Source organism: Oryctolagus cuniculus, chromosome 1 (assembly GCF_051225735.1).
Source record: "Oryctolagus cuniculus isolate XC-2025 breed Fujian yellow rabbit chromosome 1, ASM5122573v1, whole genome shotgun sequence".
NCBI lineage: Eukaryota > Metazoa > Chordata > Mammalia > Lagomorpha > Leporidae > Oryctolagus > Oryctolagus cuniculus.
In genome coordinates this window covers 123159189-123166322 of record NC_142867.1, presented here as the reverse complement: position 1 = coordinate 123166322, position 7134 = coordinate 123159189, and the positions used below count along the sequence as shown (strand labels likewise).

Here is a 7134-nt window from a genome sequence, read left to right as displayed (position 1 = left end):
GGAAGGGCCGAGCAGACAAAAGAACAACACAGGGTCCTGTGTCGTTCCTCCATGAAGAGGGGGAGCGACAATGTTCCTTAGAAATAAACTTCATATGGGTCTAATTCCACATGATTAGAACCCATGTAGTAATCAAGTCAAGCTTAGAAAAACTTGACCAAAGTGGGAATACTTTAACTCCTATTTTCCTGACATCCTCTAAAGTTTGGTCACACTCAGATCAAACTTCCATCTTTCAGGGGCTCTCACCACTTTCAGTGTCTGAAATGATGCCTTTCAGTTTCCGAGCCGAACACTTGATGACCAATCAGCACACCTGAAAAGGCATCTGCTGTGGTCCACTGCATTGCCAAGCAACTCACATCTCAGGTCCCATTTCTACCCCCTGTGAATTCCTATCACGGTTAATTTGTATTTCCTCTCAACAAAGAAAGTTCGCCCTATCAGTAGTCAAGCTCCATTTTCAAATTTCACAATTTATACCACAAAAAATCCTGCATGATGAGAACAGTGAAAGTCCTAACTCAAGAGAAGAGCACGAGCTGGTCATTCATAGAATGACCCCCTAATAAACGTGAAAGTATATTGTAATGCTGCCCTGAAAGGGAGACCCATGGTGCAATGGCAATAGGAAAATCTGGCACCACCAGGGAGACCAGGGAAAGTTTCCCTTTAGGTCTAAGCATTAGATATGAAAAAGGAGGGGGAAGAAGATACAGGCTTTAAATACTCAATGGAGGAACATGTTACCAGAGGACTGAAAGTAGCCAGTACAACTGCAAAGAAAGGGATCATGAACAGGGTAATTCTGACAAAAATGGTGCAAGACCATGCAAACCCGTGTGGAAGGCATTTTAAAAAAGAGATGATAGGCCGGCACCGCGGCTCACTAGGCTAATCCTCCGCCTAGCGGCGCCGGCACACCGGGTTCTAGTCCCGGTTGGGGCACCGGATTCTGTCCTGGTTGCCCCTCTTCCAGGCCAGCTCTCTGCTGTGGCCAGGGAGTGCAGTGGAGGATGGCCCAGGTGCTTGGGCCCTGCACCCCATGGGAGACCAGGAAAAGCACCTGGCTCCTGGCTCCTGCCATTGGATCAGCGCGGTGCGCCGGCCGCAGCGCGCCGGCCGTGGCGGCCATTGGAGGGTGAACCAACGGCAAAGGAAGACATTTCTCTGTCTCTCTCACTGTCCACTCTGCCTGTCAAAAAAAATAAAAAATAAAAAAAAAAGAGATGATACTTCAAGGCCAGTGCTGTGGCATAGTAGGCTAAGCCCTTGACTATGTTTCCAGCATCCCATATGGGTGCTGGTTTGTGTCCTGGCTGATCCTCTTGCAATACAGCTCTCTTTTTATGGCTTGGGAAAGCAGAGGAAGATGGCCCAAGTGCTTGGGCCCCTGCACTGGCGTGGAAGACCCGGAGGAACCTCCTGACTTTGAATCAGCTAAGCTCTGGCCATTGCAACAATTTGGAGAGTGAACCAGCAGATGGAATACCTTTCTCTGTCTCTCCCTGTCTATAACTCTATCTCTCAAATAAATAAATAAAATCTTGGAAGGAAGGAGAGAAGGAGAAGGAGAGAAAGAAAAAGAGGGAGAGGGAAAGAAAGAGAGGGAAAGAAAGAGAGGGAAAGAAAAAGAGAGAAAGAAAGAGAGAGAAAGAAAGAGAGAGAAAGAAAGAGAAAGAAAGAGAGAGAAAGAAAGAGAGAAAGAAAAAGAGAGAAAGAAAAAAAGAGAGAAAGAAAAAAGAGAGAAAGAAAAAGAGACGGAGAGAGACATCTCAGGAACCAGGGAAGCCAGTACTGCATTTGAAGGTGATGATGTAATCTGACACACAGTTTAACGCAATCACTCCAGCTGTGACACAGAAAGTGGATGGAGGGGTAAAGGGTGAACTCAGAACACCACTTAGTGAGTAATTTAGACAAGAAGTGCTGAAAGCACCTAATAGGATAGACTGCTAGGGAAAGACAGACAAGAGGCTTCACAGTTAAAACTGAAGGTTCCTGGATGAGTCATGGGAACAAGGGTGAAGACATTCAAGGACAGTCCACAAGTTTCTGATATATTTCTGGTTGGACAGTTGAGCCACTCAGAGGAAAGAGAGCTATAGGGAGTTCTCAATTCTGGAGATGACCCTAAATTGAGTTGTCAGGATGAAGGACCTCTGCAACAGGCATATAAAGACATGGCCACTGGACGTGCAGTTCTGGACAAAGGTTTAGATGCAAGTTGCGACTCCACCACACAGGTTGTCAGTAAAGCTCCACACAAAATGGCAATAAGATAGAAACAGGGACTCAGAATTCTGAGTTATTCTTGAAAATTAAAATAGCATGTTCTGCAACGTCTTTTGTAAGCAATGACAAAAAAAATAGGAATATTTGGTCAGTGTCTGAGGCACCAGGGTCCCTACTGCATATTCTTTTCGAAACAATTCTTTTAAAATTAAAAATTCTCATCACGTGGACAGTACAAAAACAAGCCACCTGTTGCATCATTTTAGATGCAACTATAAATTAGCCTGAAACAATCACTGTGGCATTCGTCAGAAGGCGACTTTCCCTTTCCACCCATGAGATACACTTACTGAGTTGGAATGTTACTATCAGGAACACATTCCCTCCTGCACTACTTATTTATTTACACCAATGTGGACTTGTGGATATTTGTTTTATTCTCTGAAATCATATTCATTATCATCATGTGTTTTGGTTCACATTGCCCCAGATTTGGCCACTGGGAACCCCTTCGGGGTGGCTACTGTGCTCTTTGATATCTTCAATTCTTTCTTCAGCTCTTTGTGACCTTGTGGTACAAGGAGATGTCCCCGCTTCACTTTGCACTTTCCTGGCCCCAGATACAGAATCTGGTATTTCTCTAGGAGCCCTGCCTCCTTTTTCTGCAGAATGATGTTAGGAATCCAAGAACAGGGTGGTATTTGGATTACAGTCACCAAGATAGGGATGCTTTCAAGCTCTGTGGTGGCCCCAGCTAGGAAACACATGCAGAGGAACGCAAACATGTGTGCATCTATGTCCTTTTCTGTATCTACCATATACACAAGCACACGTCTCCAGGCTTGCAATTAACATATATACATACATGTACAAAAGGGCCACTTTTTAAAAAATTCTAAAAACCATGAGTTTGTATTTCCAATTTCAACCACTACATGGGGTTTATTCTAGCCTACACTTATAATTTCTCTAAAAGTAAGAAATCTATCATTACCCACCATGTATTTACTTTTTTGCTTAATCCTAACATTATGGTAAAGCAATTTCAGAATTTCCAACCCATAACTCTATGAAAAACGCATTTACTACCTAGAATACAATAATTATACAGGGGGTGGTCTTGATTTAGAGTGTGTAGAAACAAATGCCATTTTCCTAAGTTACAGGTAAATTATTCTGTTCCTCATCTGCTCCAGCAGGTTGTCTAATTCATTTGTAATAAAACAGTGATTTGTTTGTAGTCCATTTTTTCCTGTTTTTTTTTCTACTGTGGAACACATTCCAGTGCCAACAACCTATGGACAGTGGCCAGGCAATGGTGTGGGGCTACGTTGGCTCTGGCATGAGATACTATAAGAGACCCAAGGGAACAGGTTTGCCATAAATCCAAACTCATGCATTTTGTTGTCCATTTTGCACTTCTGCTTATCGATGTTAATTTTTATAAATGAGGTAATTATTTCAGTATGTGGTACATCAACATGGTTCTAAAAATTGGAACGATGAAAAAATCTTAAGCAGAAGTCTCCTCAGAGGAGGACCCAAAAAGGCTGAATATATAACCACATTAACTTTAGCTACTCTGGGACACATAAAGGACAAGGACATGTTTCCGGGGGTGTGACTCATGGAAATTTTCAGCAAAGAAATAAAAAAACAAAGACTGTGGGACAAGAGGAGAAAAAAGTAGAAGACAAAGATACTTCTGCAGCCAGTCACATCATGCACCCATCTACTGGGTGTGAACCACCATCTTACCAGGTCAAGGTCGAAAGAAACTGCCAGGTGCCCATGCTCACAGTTTTAGCTGAAAGGAAATTTCACTCACCCACTGACTTTCACTTCAGCCAGGGTGGGGTTGACTGGGGTCTGAGCAACAGCTGGGGTTGGAGCAGGAAAGCCACACTGCTTTCCTCCCCTCCGCCCCACTCCCGCAGAGCACCGTACTCAGTAGTGAAAAGTCACAAAGAGGCTCTCTGTGCTGCTCCCACTAACACCACAGAGTCAAGGTGACATGTGGGGCAAAGGAAAGAGTCCCTGCATCCTGAAACTGTGGGAATTCTTAAGCTTAGCTCTGGGGCTAATGCCTATGTACTCTACGTGAGCCAGGGGGATTCACCTTAGCTTCTGGGGGCTTAAACCAGAATCAGTCCATAAAAAACCCCATTCTACACTGGGAGACCTGGGTAATGACCCCACTATAACCTGCAATACCAGAACTGTAACAATTAATTCTAAATTCCTCAGTGCCACTGGAATCTACCTTGTAGACCTAGGTAAGAACCTATATGCATTCTACCTCTTGGGATTCATATCCTCTAGAGAAAAATCTCACCCTGTAGTGTGGGGAGCAACTCTGACTAGACTAAGTTACTGGAATTAAGACTTATTCTATGCATCTGCTCTCCCACAATATGGTGCTGGGAGAGGAGTAAACAACTTCTACACAGCTGCCTCCAGTTCGACCAGTAACCTGCAGGAGCTGCTCCTGATTGGAGGAGAGCAGCGTACTCGGCGTGTGGGTAGCAGAGTTGGGATTGGTGGAAGAAGACTATAAAGGAGGAGAGAGACAACATGCACCAGGAACATCTAAAGGGAACATCCGAATAACATCTGAGCAGCCCGCCCCCGAGAGAGCCAGCCGGCGGTGTGCCTCTCCCCCACGGAAGTGGGGAAAGTGGCAGGGGGAACCGCCCTTCCACGGAGGTGGAAGGATCGGCAGCCAACCCGGGAAGGACCAGCAGCAAACCGGGGAAGGGCCGAGCAGACAAAAGAACAGCGCAGGGTCCTGTGTCGTTCCTCCGCGAAGAGGGGGAGCGACACTGTAGGACTGGAGCAGGGTTCAGTTCATATCCCTAGTCCATCCACATCACATAGTCCTAGAACCATAGCAATTGGTTCCACAAGCCCCAGCAGCCTCAGGATTGCCAGTAGGACAAGGGGGCAGCCACCCTTGTCTCCCACAATACCAAGAAAAAGTCCTGGTTATCACAATCACTGAGGAGACTGACACCAAAGTCTCTGTTGACCAAGGATACAAACCCTAGCAAACCCATACTCATCTCAAAGCCACATTTCTATCCCTATGAACGGCAGCAAACTATACCTTTGTCACTTATAGACACAACTAACATTGATTACGACAGAATAATCCACTCAAAGACTACACTCCTGGGCTCACCGAGAACCAAAAACAAAGCAGTAAGCCAAGTGATAACCTGCATTCCAAATAAACTATAAACTCTTTTCCAATAAATGTACTCCATAAAGAAGGGACAACTACACCAGATGTACAGACGTCAACAGGGACACAGGAGACGTGAAGAAGCAGGGTAGCATGATGCCTCCAAAAGAACATAATAATCCTCCAGAATTAGATGCTGAACTGGAGCAAATCTATGAAATGACATATTTAGAACTCAGAATATTGCTTGTAAGGAAACTCAATGAGATGAAAAAGAATACACATAGATAGACTAAAGAAATAAGGAAATCAGAGTGACATGAATGGAAATACTACTAAGGTAATAGAATTAAGAAGAACCAAATAGAAATTTGAGAGATGAAATCCGCAATCACTGAAATAAAAAATACAATTGAGAGCTTTAACAGCAGAATAGACCAAGTGGAGAAAAGACTTTCTGACCTTGAGAACAAGAATTTTGAAATAACTCAGACAAAAATAGAAAAGAATTTTAAAAAATGAAGTTTCAAGATGGAAGAGAGACAGGACATTCTGAGAGACAGGAAAGTCTGATTTTCCCAGCGTGAAATTAATATTTTAAAAAGGGGAGAATGTATACCCTGAGGATAAAGCTGTGGGGGAACCACAGCAAGAGACCCTGAGAAAGCAGTAGGAATGGTCCAGACCTGTGCTGAAAGAGCAAATACACAAAAAACAACAAAAGCTTGGATCCAGGGAAATGATGCCCACCACAGGAAACCAGGTGAGTGGGGAACCCACATGGTGCCGCTGATACAGCAGGAGGGAGAGGTTGATGAACTGCTTCTAGAGATCCACATGGGCCACCCAACACAGCAGGCAACCAAGCACACAAAGGCAGAAAAAAAGCAGTGTATCTTTCTCCCTGTTACAGCACAGACCTGCAGCCAGTGGAGGGGAGGGCTTCCATTTCGGACACAGGCAGGTAGCCACTAGCCACTGCCCCACCTCCCTTGTGCACACCCAGCAGTAACAGGGGTTGCCCTTCCGGTAAGCAAGAGCCACAACAATTCAGAAGACTTCTTTCCTCCTCCACGCCAGCTGCATTGTGTCAGATACCCATCAACGGGAGGAGAGGGGAAGCACAGTTTGTGGGACTCTCCTACCTGCCCAGTGCTATCGAGAAGTGAATGGGGCTGCAGCAGGCGGGTACTTTGCATAGTGTGAACCACAGACCTTCCCAGAGAGAAAAACCCACCTTCCCATTTGCACCTAACCTGACAGGAGGACAGCACACAGACAGCAGCTTTCTGAACAACTTCGTTTCCTATAGACAGGACTGGATAGCAGAAAGGAGGAGCCCCGCTGAAAATCCACCACCTGGAGAGCCCTGGGAGCCGAGTCTGAGAAAACAGTGATCACATAGGAGGAGACGGTGTGGCCAGGTCCTGGGCAAACACAAAGTGCTTCTCTGCATTCTCCAAGGTCCTCGGTTCCTATAGTAACTCATAGCTACTATAGAGGGGACCGTGCTCACAGGAAAGACTCCACAGATCAAATGTGCAGTTCATTAAGCACAGCAGATGAGGGCTGAGCACACTGGGACTAACACCAGGGTGTCCCTCAGCTGTGAGAAGGGCTGGTTGCACCAACAGAGGTGACCATTCCTCTCCATCCAGTTAGACCATTCCTCTCCATCCAGTTAATCAGAGGAGAGCTGCCATGCCCCACTGGGG

The 7134-nt window shown here is 45.4% G+C and overlaps 1 non-coding gene across 1 annotated transcript; it reads right to left on the bottom strand.

Moving 5' to 3' along the window:
- Nucleotides 1–3500: 3500 nt before the first annotated feature.
- LOC127485208 (small nucleolar RNA SNORA42/SNORA80 family) lies at nucleotides 3501–3633 on the bottom strand. Its single transcript, XR_007912360.2, has one exon. It is a non-coding gene; the product is annotated as a small nucleolar RNA SNORA42/SNORA80 family (small nucleolar RNA).
- Nucleotides 3634–7134: the final 3501 nt, after the last annotated feature.